Source organism: Azolla caroliniana, unplaced genomic scaffold (genome assembly GCF_043228905.1).
Source record: "Azolla caroliniana isolate FFs.n. ecotype wild unplaced genomic scaffold, voAzoCaro1.0.p SCAF_17, whole genome shotgun sequence".
In the NCBI taxonomy this organism is placed as follows: domain Eukaryota; kingdom Viridiplantae; phylum Streptophyta; class Polypodiopsida; order Salviniales; family Salviniaceae; genus Azolla; species Azolla caroliniana.
The window spans coordinates 12323774-12339531 of record NW_028230452.1 but is presented as its reverse complement, the minus strand read 5'-3'; positions in this window follow the sequence as shown (position 1 = coordinate 12339531).

The window sequence follows — 15758 nt, the reverse complement described above, 5'->3', positions numbered from 1 at the left end:
CTATAAAAAGGAAGACCCCCTGATTTCGCGATCACTCACGCGTAGAACAGAAGCACATAGAGCCCAAAGCACGCATCACCAATCATCATCTCCCCGTTAGCATCTACCACGGCAATCATGTCTTCTAAGAAGAGTGAGTACCAAGATACCAAGTAAGCACCTAACTGTAGAGACACTTTTTTTTAAAATATGTTTTTCAATCGCTAGAACTAGATATAGGGTATCGAGTTCCTTTCTAGAGGTCTCTATTATCATGGGGAACGCGATTCGCCGCATCGAGTTCCTGTTTAAAGTGGGGGTTTTATACAGGAACCCTCAGCTAGAATTAAAATCACAAGCAGCCAAGAAAATTGATTTGACAATTGAAGAAGCGATTGACGACATGAATTTGTCTCCGTGGAGAGAGATGCAAGGTATTGAGGAGCAGCTTCTTGCGTCTGTTTTGTCAAGGGTTGTGGCCTGTTGGGATTTCGGTCCCTCCGGATGGGATGTCCGGAGATGAATGACGGCAAGCCCGGTTGCGGTTACGGTACCGGAGGATGAAGAGTACCCGGCTACGGAGCCGGATGATGAAGATCCCGGCTACGGAGCCGGATGATGAATGTACCCGGAGAGAGATCCGGATGCGGGGACATATTTGTGAATATGTTTGCCAAGGGCCCTTGAGGCTATATTTGTAAATAGCCCGAAAGTCATATGTGTATAAATATGACTTAGGGCAAACAGTTGATGTTGTTGCTCATATTTTCTGTGTTCACTTAGAGGGAGTGAAGAGAGCAGCCGAGAGAGAGATAGAGAGAGAGACGAAGAGGTCGTTGCCTCTGTGTATTACCGCCGACTGTGGCGAAGACAGTGAGCTCAAGGTTGTTGCCTTGTAGCTTCACCATTGTACATCTCTGTTCATAGTGATAGTTGGAGTTTGAGGACTCCCGTGGTTTTTCCCATTTAGGGTTTTCCACGTAAAATATCCTGTGTACTCTTCTCTCTATTGTCTTCGTGCATTTTGTATTTCCTGTTTTCTGTGAGTTGATCCTATTCCTCGGTTGTGGCCGAGCACTGTGTGTAACAGTGGCCAAAGATTTAAGCCTTGAAGAAATGGTCACTGAGTTCAATAAATAAGTCTTTCAAATAGTGATATTGAATTCAATATGGTGCAATCGAAAGTTCTAATCTCGTTTTCTAATTTCACAGTCATAAGGTGTACATGAAGATCCAAGAAGTTATGATCAAACAACTTGGATGTATAACTTGGGAACAAGTGACCGAGGATTATCCTCTAACGTCATCATGTAAGTGATTATCCAAGTATTTTATTGTATTCATGGATTAGGTTAGTATTGGTCTTTTTCATAAAGTTTCCTCATATGTAGAGGTTGTGTAATAATCCTTGATGTCTTATTGCTTCTATTAGAAACCGTGTCATGGCAAGAAACCAGGAGAAGTTAAGGATATACACGATTTCCTGACATCCTTCCTTGCACATCTTGAGAGAGCCAGAAAAGAAAAGGATCGTCGCTTAGTCAAGGCGTACGAAATTAAGGAAATTACTAAAGATCTTTACTACAAAGTGATTTGCCGCGATGTCGTTGACATGATCCAGAAAGTGCCAAAGAAGGAATATACGTTAATGATTGTTGATATTCCATACGGATTTCAAATGGCAGGGTCATCATACGACGATGAACCTTTTAGGTTCAAACAATTAGAGAAGATGGTCAAGGCTTTTGTTGAGCTAATGACTACATCCTTGTGGAGGATAGTTGTCTTTCATAGTATGGACCAAGGGTACTCGGGAGCTCAAGCTTTGAGATCTCATTGCCATGGCATTGAGAACCTTCCATTGGTAAGGATTATTTATAAGTCTCATTCACTATATTGCCTTTCTTAATATTGTTGAGTCTATTCTTAACTCGATGCAATATTTGTTATAGGATAAAAACCAATGTCAATAGAGGGACAACCTTTCAGTTCGTAAATGCCATTGAATACATTATGGTTGGCTACTTCGATGAAATAAAGAAACAATGAATCAAGGAGCATTCTAATGAAGTCGGAGGTTCAAATCTGTTGGTATATCCAGCAGTGACACGGAAATTGCGACATGTCACGACGATAGAACGGAGACTTGTCAACCCATACCAAAAACCTCAACAACTTATGATGTGCTTGATCAAGATGTTTTCTATAGAAGGAGATTGGATATTAGACCTCTTTTCTGGCACAGGTATTCCTCGAACTAGGTTTACGTTCTTGAGATAACCAATACTGATTCTTTTTTGTTTGAAAACAAATTCTTCTTGTTGCTTTCTTCACAGGACAACGTATGCATGTGCATTGAAGCTCTTTAGAAACACAATTGCATTGGAAAAGGACGAGGAGCAGGTTATATTTATAAACATGAGGATTAAGGCTTTGTGGGAGTGCCCAGACCAAGACGAGGAGGTCGGTGCAAAGCACATCGCTGATACTGAAAGGTTTCAACCAGCTTTGCGAGAGCCTATTCTTCTGTTAGCTGGGGAACCGGGGGAGCTAATTGAGCTTGACGATGAGCTTATAGAAAATCTTACGGTGGCTCTACTAACAGGGGAAGACAATGCACGTATAGCCGAAGAGAATTCTATAAGAGATGAAGAAGAAAATGACATTGACGATTTGATTGCTATGTAATAGACTCTTTTATTGACAAAATGTATTGTTTTGAATTCACATTACTAATACAAATTTTGGGTTCTACTAGGCGTATTCCATTCTTTATATTCTTCTATATGTTTCAATTTTATTTCTATATACTTGGTTTGTTGAATTATGACATTGGTTTCACCGCGTGTATTGTTGACTTCCAATATGGAGAAACATGAATTAGTTTGCATTAAGGCTGATTTTGGTCAAACTTTACCTTTACATAACATGCTCGTAGAATTGTTGCCATGACTGTCCATGTTGTTATTTGTGATCAATTGTCAAGATTGTCATTCTGTGTCTAATATATACCAATCCATATATTATAGATCTTTGGCTTCTATTGCTAAAACTATTATGTTTCTCTTCCATTGCTGCTTAGATTGTGTAGTGTGTTGATAATGGTCGATGCCACGTTGTCCCATTAGTTGCATGACCTTGGAGCACACCTCTCAGCAATATCCACATGTTTTTATACACTTGTAGTTCCACTAGCATTATCGTTCGGAGTTTGATCCCGTGTGAATCACCTAAGGAATAGATTAGATCAATTTTAAATACAAGTATTGAAAGCCTTAATAGGTTGGTTATTTCCATCACATTGTCCTAAAGTTCATTGTCTTACATTGTCCACAATTATATACATATGGTTTGATCCCATGCAAACAAACTAAGGACTAGATTAGATAAACTTTAACTACAAGTATTAAATACCTTAATAAGTTTGTTATTCCAATCACATTATCCTAAAGTTCACTATCCTACATTGTCCACAATTATATACATACAAGTATGGGTCAAAGTATAAATTATAACTCATTTTATTAGTATGGTTACAAGTACACCTCATATTTTTGTAAAACTTACCAAAATAATATAAGTCTTTAACTGAGTGTTTGCCATATCGCACATTAGTGAGATATTGAGCCATTGTTGAACTTTATTATGCCTACATTAACTTATCAATACATCCAAACTTATTTGAATTTCTAATGTTCTCCACTCAAAGACCTATCATGTATTTTTATATTTGCAAATTCTAATCAAGTTGTGGAACATGTGATACTAGTGCATCCATTTTTTGTAGAGAGGGTATATTTGGATATTTTCAAGAAGATTCTACAAGTGGAATGTGTGATCCTTCCACTTGTGAATGCGAACGTGTTTTTAGATGAGACAGACACTGGGATGACCTAAATAGTATATGTATTAATCTTCGAAATAGAAAATATTACAAGAGGTAATACCAACTGATTATAAATCGGTAACTCTCTCTCTCTCTCTCTCTCTCTCTTAGTACAGGTCTTCTAATCTAGATTGTATCACGCTAGCTTTTAACAGGATATGTTTGGTCTCCCTTTCCTTCCACTTCTTCACGATTTATATAGCCTACGTGCTTCAACTACTTCCCCCTGATTCTCGGCCTTTATTCACGGTTGCTTGCATTTCGGTTTACCTTCCTCAGCTGCCAGTGCTCAACTCATTTCTCCTTTTCATACTTGACCTACTCATCTCCTTTTTATGATTCGTTTCACACCTTGTGGCTTTTGTTCCACGAATAGCACTCGGTGTGTTTCATACGCTTCCGCACATATCTTTTTACATGGTATCATAGCACGAGGGTTGAGAATCCTCTGCAATTGACCGAAAAGAAAAGACTATATAGAGACATTCCTTCTTCCAAAACAACAGGAATATGGACAAAGCCATGGGCAACTTGGTTCTAATAGAGAAGCTCGACAGAAACAACTATGCATCTGGATTGTATAAGATGCACCAATATCTCCTCAGATAGATATTGGAGCTAAGTAAAACAAGCTACTGATGCGACACCAGATGCAACACATATGGACTTTCCATCCTGGGAGGAGGCGGCAAGTAGAGTTATGTACTGCTTCACATCCAATGTTGAAGTTCAACTACTAAGCTACATCCAGGATGCCAAAACACCAAAGGATGCTTGGGGGGGAAATGTGAAAAAGATTTTTGCCGCAAGCGCAACAGCTAGAGGGCTACATCTTTAACAAGAGTTGAGCAATGTTTGACAGAGAGACATGTCGGTGGTTGATTAACCTCGAAGATCAAGGAGATCTATAACTCGCTCAACTCCATCACCGTGATGGTTGAAGAGGACGAGATGGTGTAGGTTTGCCATGGAGGTCTGGCGCATAAGTTCAGATCATTCCGAACAACGATTTACACGAGAGAGAATACGTTGTCATGATGTTTTCGACACATAGTGTGAAACCACCCTCAAAAGAGAATAAAATAGTAGTCCAAATAATCTAGTGTTGTTAATTCAACTATAATAATAAATGAAAGGATAAAAAGTTAGAAGCGGTTTTCGAAAGTAGACAAAAGTAGAGAAAAAGATGGGAAAAGAAAAGTTAGGCGTGGATATGAGGAGCACAGTAGAGGAAAAAGCTCACAATTTCCTCGTCAAATGTCCAAATTAGAAAAGAAGATATGCATAAGAAAGCTAACCCAAAGAGCTTCCCAAGAATATCTTGCATGTGAATTTTGGGGCTAGAAAAAAAAAATAGTGAGGAAAAGAAAAGTTGACTCATATATACAAGCTTGTATTTAGGGGGGAAAAGGCAAGCAATCCTAAACCTATAAATAAGAGCCTATTCTAATGAAGAAGGGGGGAGGTAGAAGGAACGCGGAAGCTCTACTCAATTGGAAGGAAAAAGAAGCAGGATCAACAACATCCAAAGGCATCATCAACAAAGAATTACCTTCTTCTATATTCCACTCTCTTCTTTCCTCCACCCCTCTTCCCCCTTTCTTTATAAATTATCTCTCATATTCATATCAAACCCGTTGTAAAATTGATTCTTAATTTATAAAAGAATCTATTATATTGCAATAAAATAATTTTTGGTTTCACCTACGTATCTTATATGTTATCGTCATTTTTGCTTATTTGTTTGTGTGCCTAGTGACAAGGGAGTGTTTCGGGCTTGCCCATGCACCTCTCCTTTCACAAATGTTGTCAAATTTACGTGTCTTATATGTTATCTTCATTTGTACTTATTTGTTTGTGTGTCTTGTGACAAGGGAGTGTTTTGAGCTTGCCCATGCACCTCTCCTTTCACAAAGGCATTCAAACTTATGTGTCTTATATGTTATTGGCATTTGTGCTTATCTGTTTGTGTGTCTTGTTTCTAGGGGTTGATTCAGGCTTGCCCATGCACATCTCGTTTTCACAAACATGTTCAAATACTCGTGCCTTGTTTCTATAAGCCTTCCTTGTGTGTCCGTGTGTAAGCCTTCCTCATGTGCATTTGTTCGCCTTGTGACTAGGGGTTGATTCGGGCTTGCCCATGCACCTCTCCTTTTCACAAACACGTTCAAATACTAGTGCCTTGTTTGTACAAGACTTCCTTGTGTTGTGTGTGTGAGCCCTATTTCCTTCCCGTCCATAACCCCGACGGTTTTGCCTCACGATCCGCACAACGTCATCGTTCTTCGAGCTACAATCTATGTTGCTTCTTGAAGAATACCACACGGGTGCGTCGACAAGCACACACGCCGACAACAAGATGTTGTACATGGAGGCGGATCGGCCCCATGGTTGTGGTGGACAAGGCAGGTCAACACGCAATGGAGGCGGCCGAAAGGAATGAACCATAGGCATAATAGGAATGCTCAGAGGTATGGTGCATAAGTTTGGATCATTCTAAACAGCAGTCTGCACAAGAGAGAATATGCCATCGTTCATCAAGCTACAATCTATGTTGCTTTAGGAATGCCGACAACAATTCCGGACCCTCCAAGAGCAGGGGGAGTCAAGGCGGTGCCAGAAACCAGCAAGGAAAGACTGCGCCCGACTGATGGTACTGTGGCCATAAGGGCCATAGAGAAAGCAAGTGTTGGAAGAAGCGTGCAGCTTTGGATAGATCTAGATCGAGTCGTGGAGACGCAGATAGGTGTCACAAATCACACTTTGTTGGAGGCTTAGGGCTAGCCGGAACGGGCCAGGCTCTTGTGATGAAGCACAAGGTGAATTAGATGGGAGCTCACATATCTAAGTTGGAGGAGGTGTGGTATGTAGATTCCGGAGCATCAAACCACATCAGGAGCCATACGGAATGGTTCTCCTCCCTTAAGAAGTCGGAGCAGCCGAGAGTTGTTGAAACAGGTGACAACACCACGCACCCCATCGAGCACGTAGACGATGTACCACTCAATCATGTCGGATAAAAGGGGGTTATGCGGAAGTTACTGCATGTTCGACCGATTGAGAAAAACCTAGTATTTGTCCGACAAATCGTCGATTAAGGCATGCATGTACGGTTTAATCACCTCAGTTTCTTCATCGAGGACGAGGGTCGGCTGATCACGCGTGGACGTTGAAATGGGAGGATGTTTATCTTCGAGACATATGAAGTTGGTGTCACAATGTTTGCAAAAGGACAAAAGGTCAAATCCGACATCAACCTGTGGCACAAGCAGATCAACCACATTAACTATCAGAAGCTTCAAGAACTCTAGTTGAAACATGTTGTTTCCGGACTGCCTGAGTTAACTAGCCGGAAGGCCTAGGTATGTGAAGCTTGTCAACTTGGGATGCAGATTTATTATCATTCCACCATTGTAAAGGATCCTTGTCCGTGCCAGCCGAAGGAAGTCTCATAAAGTGCTCAATTTCTGACCGTGAATCAGAAACAAGACTTTTATTATTTACACCCATTAACCTCCAAATTTTAGAGTTCATATCATTTTCATGTATTGTGGTTGAAGCCAAAGGTGGTTCAACATCACTCGTGAACAAGTGATAATGGGAATCAATCATGCTTTCAACCAACTTAATATCTAACTCTCTTTCTGTATGATTATTTGGAAGAGGCAATCTATAAAACAAATAAAACGGTTTTTAACTCAAATAAAAAATCAGAAATCATGACGACAATTGTACGACATAAAGGTAAGCATTACATGGGATCAAGAAGCATTGCTATGCGACATGGAATAGACTTTCACGATTCTTGATATTTAATTAAATATTGTAAGTAGTTGTTAGACACTCTTTGAAGCACCTCTTGTGCGAATCTAGATGATCCTGGAAGTGAAGAACCTAAAATTTGATTGCAATGATTTAGTAAACAATTATATGCTAGTGATAATGTCGGATATCTTGACCCTCCTAGAAAAGTAGAAACCTCGGCCGGTGTATCTAGCCATTCCTCCATGGCATGTATGTGACTCCAATCTTCTACGGTTAAGGCATAACCATTGAAATCACTTGATATTGTTAAATTTGAAATTGTAAAATTCAATACATCTCTATCCTTGATAGCTTGCCTAAACATTTCCAAGGTAGAATTCCATCTTGTAACAACATCAAGCCTTGGGGGTTCCCTTTCATGATGTTCAACCATCCTAGCATACTTCCTAATCACTTCCCTTCGAACCTTGCTGGATCTAATAGTATGGAGCATTGTTCTCAACTTTTCTATTGAGGGTGAGTAACCTCTAATGTTGCCTTGATATCCAACTGAAAAGTGTGTACCATACATCTTAACATATGTGATGGAGCCAAACTTTCCTTACCATGCTCATCTTGTAACAACATGCTCAACTCCTTTGCAGCGACATGTGCATCACTTGTTCCATCAAAAATTGTAGCTAAGAGGCAACTAGAAATATCAAAGGATTGAAGTCGAGCAAAGAGGGCATGTGCACAACGCTTCCTTGATCCAACACCTAGAAATACATGCACAAAATCCAATAACATTGACCTCGAGCTTGTTGTCTCATGACATGCCCAATGAAGTGTCACTGAGTAGAAGCCCTTTAGACTACTATTTGACCAACCATCAAAAGTTATGGAAAATCTTGATTGGCATGTCAATAGCAAATCTATCACCTGGTGGCGCAATACCACATACATTTCTAGGATGGAACGCTTAATCGTGCATCTTGTCTTTACTTGATATCCGGGTACAATTTGTTGTATGAACTCCTCAAATTCAGGTGATTCCACATGTGCATGGGGCAATGTTCCCTTCAGAATATACTTCATGATGGCACCATCAATTTTCTTCGCTAAAACATGAGATACTTTAGCAGACTCAATTGAAGATTGAATGTGTTGTGATATACCTGAATTTTGGTCTAGGTTGCTTGATAAACGATGCTTTTCTGCTAAATGCTTGACTATAGTGCCTGTGGTGTTGTAGAAGACCAACAAACATGGCAATGATGGCATCGTCGTCAAGGTGTGCAATTATCCATATAAAATATGGTGTGAGCATTTGTCCATGATGTGTGTTGCCTTTTTCTTGAGCTACTTGTTGACCCACGGCTAACATTAATTGAAGATGAGTCCATTGCAGCATTAGTTTGAGATGATGATTCCATTTTATGGTGTTCCTATTCAATTAGCTCAATTAGCACATTTCAATACATGATAATGAGATAAATAAATGAAGTAGAAAGTTTGCTAAGTTAGCTAAGAACAACAAAACAACCGTCATGACCAATGGCAAACATTCTACAAGACCATAATTCCAAATTGTTATAAACACTTCAAAGAAAGAAAGACATGTTAACATAGAAAGATACATTGTTACACTTCAGAGAAAGAAAGATATGTAAACACTTCAATTAGCACATAAGAAGGTATGGGAGTCAACTTTTATGAAATTATTAAGTATAAACACTATTTGTGTAAAAGTTACATGTCAAGAAATGAACATGCACTTAGTGTCAATCTTATGTTCTGATAATCCCTCTCATTTTGGTAATGCCAAAATAATGTGAATATCTATTTCTCAATCGTTTAACAACAATTATCAAATGGATTGGTTATCCCTACATTACAATGTAGTCATCTTATAATTTTAATGATCATGCCTTTTGACAACCTACTCCAAAAATACTTTGATCATCTTACCAAATTCCAATGATCACATTTAGGTAGATCAAAACAGAAAACTCAATGAAATGTCAATGTCTAAGCTCCCTACAAGTTGAATACTAGTATGGACATTAGAGATTTTAATGTAATCTCTCTTTCTTTCTCCGAAGTCAAGTATCACATCAAATGATTTGTAATTGATATGCACATTTTGGATTATGTTTCAGTGATCTAGTGTATTGTGATTAAATTCAACTTCATAATTGAATTAAACTTGATGCATATGACCAAATGATTGGTAAATCAATATATCTTCCAACATAGAAGATGAGGGGAGGCATTCCCTTGACCAACGATGAGAGAATACCATGGCTAGAGGTGCTACATGATGCTTTGGTCGATCACATCATCTGTGGAAAATCTGTAGTTCTTGCATGCTCAACATTGCAACCTTCGTATAGAGTCTAAAGACATCCTCAAGGAGGCAGATTATGCTCGATTTCAGAACAACAAAAAGGACGAACTTGAAAGGGAAAACAAGGACGAACTTGAAAGGATTCAAATGCAAAGTGATACACATTGTGTATAGCAATCAAATGCATTTGACAAGGGTTGGTGTATATCAATCAAACTAAAGAGATTGGGTCTCATAATTATCCCTCTTAGAATAAACAAATACCTTATCTACATAGCTCATCAATAAAAGATTGTGAGCATAAAGATTTTCCCCAAAAAATATACATGGTATGGATGACAATCTAATGGGAAATCAATAAAAGTTACAGTCACATAAGGATGCATTACAAATTGGTAAGGATGAAGCAATCTTCTTCTTGGATCATGGATGCAAGCAAAAGTCCTATTTGATTCATGAATCATACATGTGTTATAGGCCGCAATAGCAAGAACAAGAGGACTGGAGTATGGATAATTGAGGAGTGGAGAAAAGAACATGATTAGAACTTAGAAGTTTGCACTCTGGAGTTTGAAGAGCAATGAAGTGGTGATTGGTCGTTGCCGCCTCAGCCTGCACAGTGTCGCCTGGGCCTCCTAAATCCCTTCCGTTGGATAGTAGTTTGTAAATACAACCTACTTACTACTCATTGCTCAATTACCCACTATAGTTTGTACTTACTACTAGTCTACTACCCAATGCCCAATGCCCAATGCCCAATGCCCATAGTAAAAATAGGAAAGGTAGGGTAAGAACCTATAAACCGAACCAAATTAATAGAAACCGTTAAACCAATAAACCGATTGTCAAGGCCTTAGCTTGACAAAAGAAGATTGAACAAGAGTGGAAAAGACAGAGAGAACATTGACTATATTTTATTATAATAGGAGAATATACAAGAGCAAGAACTAGAATATTTGCCAAAGACTAGTGTTGGACCAGAATGGTTCTAACAATACAATATGTCCTATTTATATAGGAGTAGTATGTGCCCCTTGGATGTTTGTAGGGTCATGATACCCTTTGGGATATTGAAGGGTCATGGCACCCTTTGGATATTTATAGGGTTACATTACCAATATTATAATAAAGTAAATTATAATATCTTTATGTACAACATATATAACCTAATGGCTAGAGGTGAGTGCTTCTCCTTAGGAGGTCATGGGTTCCAGTCACCCTAAACCTGATGGGGTTTCATCTACTCATGACACCATCTCCCTTGATAACGAGTTCCACGAGTTGTAATGCATGAATTGGGGCTCGACTTATTTGGATATTGACGATGTAATTCAGCTATTAGATCGGAGGCGTTGCCAAGGTTCTCGGTCGGTTCCCAAGTACAATCATTAGGTGTATAACCTAACCAGTCCACGAGATAATAAAGATTCTTAACTTCGAATTCTGGTCCATTAACAAGTTCAACCGGAGGTGGGGGTAGAACAACCCAATCTAGAATGGAACTAACATTGTAAGGTTCCAACAATGAGACATGAAATATTTGGGGCAGATCAAGGCGGAATGCAACATCATTGATTTTATGAGAGATAATAAATGGACCAAGTCGTTGATAATCCAACTTATCAAAAGGTCTAGTGGTCTTCACATTACGTCGTAATAGCCATACATGATCCCCAATTCGAAATTTTGGTTCCTCTGGTGAGGAGTCAAGACGATGACAATCTGCAACCTTCTTGTGTGTGGCTTGCGCCATTTGCAAATGGTGTGAAAATGCAACATGAACTTCTTGGAGTTGGCGTAGATGGTTCTCAGCGGCAGGATTTTTCGAGATTTCTGGATGTTCGATCATCATCCAACGGGGATGATATCCTATGTTTGCAAAAAATGGAGTATATCTTGTTGAGGAATGAGCCGAATTATTGTATGCAAACGTTGCAAAGTGTAAAAAGTTCACCCAATCATCCTGTTGATAATTGATGAAACATCGAAGATATTGTTCTAGAGTTTGATTTGTGCGCTCGGTTTGACCATCACTTTGCGGATGATAGCTTGAAGAAAGTTTACAAGAGACTTTGAGCATCTCAAGCAAGTGTTTCCAAAATTTTGAGATGAATTGTGGGCCACGATCACTAATGATGTCATTTGGAAGACCATGAAGCCGAAATACTTCTTTCATAATGATGTCTGTAGTTTCTTTATTGTTGATAGTTTTCGTGCATGGAAGAAAATGCGCCATCTTTGTGAATAGATCTACTACAGTTTCTTTACTGTGGAATTGTGGGCCACGATCACTAATGATGTCATTTGGAAGACCATGAAGCCGAAATACTTCTTTCATAATGATGTCTGTAGTTTCTTTACTGTTGATAGTTTTCGTGCATGGAAGAAAATGCACCATCTTTGTGAATCAATCTACTACAATTTCTTTACTGTTGAATTGTGGGCCACGATCACTAATGATGTCATTTGGAAGACCATGAAGCCGAAATACTCCTTTCATAATGGTGTCTATAGTTTCTTTACTGTTGATAGTTTTTGTGCATGGAAGAAAATGCGCCATCTTTGTGAATCAATCTACTACAGTGAGGATAGCATCACAACTCTTTGAAAGTGGAAGATCTATTATAAAGTCCACAAAGATGGATTTCCCCAGACCAGTAGGAACTGGCAATGGTTGTAATAACCCATATGGTCGATGTCACGGAATCTTTAACTGACAACACACATCACAAGTACGAACATAATCCTCAACAAACTCCCGAAGATGAGGCCACCAATAGTTTCGAGAAACTAGATCTAAGGTTTTGTGGATTCCAAAATGACCAACCATTGGGTTGTCATGACAGTATTGCATTACTTGGAGTCAAGACGAACCATTGGGGACATACAAAAGAGTGTTACGAAAAAGTAACCCATTTTGCCATTGAAACTGGTTATAATCTTTACAAGGATACTTGGATTTTGAAGAAGACGCACAATCTGAAATGATATGATTCAATCCATCTTGAGAAAATTCATCAGAAATGATACCTATTCGGATTGAATGAAGGAGCCTGGAATCTTTAGGTGCTTTAGAGGCATTAATAGTCAATAGTCGTAACCAATCAGGCCCCAAGATGACTTGCTTTTCATGATCAAATGTGGGCTCACCTGGTTGTGGCGTTAAATAAGATCGTCATGATAGAGCGTCTGTCTTTCCTTGTTGTACTCCAGGGCGATATGTGATGAGGAAGTCAAAACGCGTCAGGAATTGTGCCCAACGAGCTTGGCATCGACTCAAGACTCTAGCATTTTGAAAGTATGTGAGGTTTTTATGATCATTGTAAACAATGATTTGGTGGGGAGAACCTTCTAACAGATGCCTCCATTGTTCAAATGAGTCTATAATGGCTAGGAGCTCTTTGTTGTGAATCTCATAATTCATCTCTGCAGCTTCGAATTGCGTGAATGGAAAGCAATTGGATGCAGCTTTCCATCATCTCCAACCTGCGACAAAATACTTCCTAGTCCAAAATCAGATGCATCTGCCTCGATGATAAAGGGTTTTTCTAGGTCAACATGATGTAGAATAGGAGCAGAAGTAAATGCTCTCTTTAGGTTTTCAAAAGCTTTGGCTGCACTGGAACTCCATGTGAACGACTTGTTCTTTTGTGTAAGCTCTGTGAGAGGCATCACGATGTTCGAGTAGTTCTTGATAACTTTGCTGTAGAAATTTGCAAATCCTAAGAAACATTGAACATCATGCACTGACCAAGGTGTTTCCCAATTTAGAATTGTCTGCACCTTCGATGGATCCATAGATATACCTTGTTGTGAAACCACACCCTAGAAACTCCACATGGTTTTGATCAAAGCCACATTTCTCAAGTTTGGCATAGAGCCCATATTCTCGTAAGCGTTGGAGGACTTGGCGGACATGTGTGTCATGCTCTTCTTGACTTTTCGAGTAGATCAAGATGTCATCAAGATATATTATGGTAAATGTGTTGTTTGCCGGAATAGTAACCGACGGACAAGAGCGTAGGAATAAGAAATAATATAAGATCATAATGCATCTAACGGTTCACGCAGGAAGCATGAACGGCTAAATAGACCCCGCGTATATAAAGGGTAGAAAACCTTTGATAGAGGGAGCGTGTATTTTTGGAATGTAAAGAGTGTATCCTAATAGAATTCTATCTTCTCTGAAAATCTGTGTATAGCTACAACTAATCTACTGTGTGTCTGGAACACCTGAGAGTGTAAGAACATGAGTGTAACCACTGCTAAGGAGTCGGTTGTAGCCGTCTCCCTTATACGCTGCTAGGTTACGGGGAACATACCCCTACGTATACGCATAAACGCCACCATTCGTTGTTTCACAATCACTTGTAGGTCTAGGTCGAAGGACTGACCGCAGACTGTGTTCCTAATAGGTAACAAAATGAATCCAAGAGTTCGCGAAAAATATCATTCGCCATGTGTTCAAAAACTGTGGGCGCATTCGTGAGACCAAAAGGCATAACCGTGTACTCGAACTGTCCATATCGAATCTAGAATGTTGTCTTCCATTCATATCCTGGACTTATCCAAACAAGGTTATATGCGCCTCGAAGGTCTAGGTTTGTGAAAACTTTAGCTCCACTAAGGCACTCTAGTAAACTCGATATCAAGGGTAGAGCATATTTATTTCGAACTGTGATTTTGTTTAAACCTCGATAATCCACGACCAATCGTAAAGACCCGTCTTTCTTCTTGACAAAGAATATGGGTGCACCAGCAAGGCTTTTAGAATGTCGAATGAATCCATTTGCAAAGTGCTCATCTATATACTCTCGAAGGGCCTTGAGTTCAGAAGGTGATAGATTATATATTGGGCCCCATGGTGGCTCTTTCCCAGGTTGTAGATCGATCAGACAATCGTAAGGACGATGGTCTGGAAGAGAACTAGCTTTAGTTTAGTTGAAGATTTCTTCAAAATACAAGTACTTAGTAGGGAGGTGAGTACATGCCCCTTGTGAACTAGAGTATGGATTTGTCATTATTGCAAAGACAAACATTTCATTTGTCTGCCCATCTTCTCGTAAGTTTTGTAGAGATATGAGCGAGATTTGGTGAGGTTTTGAATCTTGGATGGTAGTAACAAGACTGTTGGATTCAGGTTTCTGTTGGAAATCATTGATTGCTCAATTTCTCCAGTCAATTTCAGGATTATGAAGCTCAAACCAAGGCAAACTAAGGATAACCGGATGCTCAGGGCTACTAATTATATTGAAGGAAATCACACAAGAAAAGCTACCAAGGACTACTCGGATTCTTCGACTATATCCCTAGATGCAATAGGATGACCATCAATGACTACAACGGATGCAGGACAAGGGAGGTTTCTCAATAGGATTTTTTGGGATAAAGCAAATTCTTTGTCCATAAAACAAGAGTTGGCTCCTAAATCTAAGAGTGCAGATGCAAGAACTTGATGACACCTAGAAGTGCTAAGCTCAACTTGTGCTAAAAAAACTCTACTAACATGATTCGCTAAAATGGAATCATTGCTTGAGGCTGACTTTACGTATTCTGGTTTGTCCAACCAAATGGCTCCGATTTTTATTGGACTTATTCGTTTAATATTTCATCGAGTTGACTCAAGACCTCAAAACTATTGGACTGGCCTAGACATGTGGGGCTACTAGGGATAGATGATCTAACTAGGGAATTGGAATTAAGTTTCTCACTAGTACTTACTTGATTTTCTTGTCGTTTTGGCCTATTTGGGTAGTGATTGCTATGTGTCCCAGACCACCACAATACAAACATAGACGG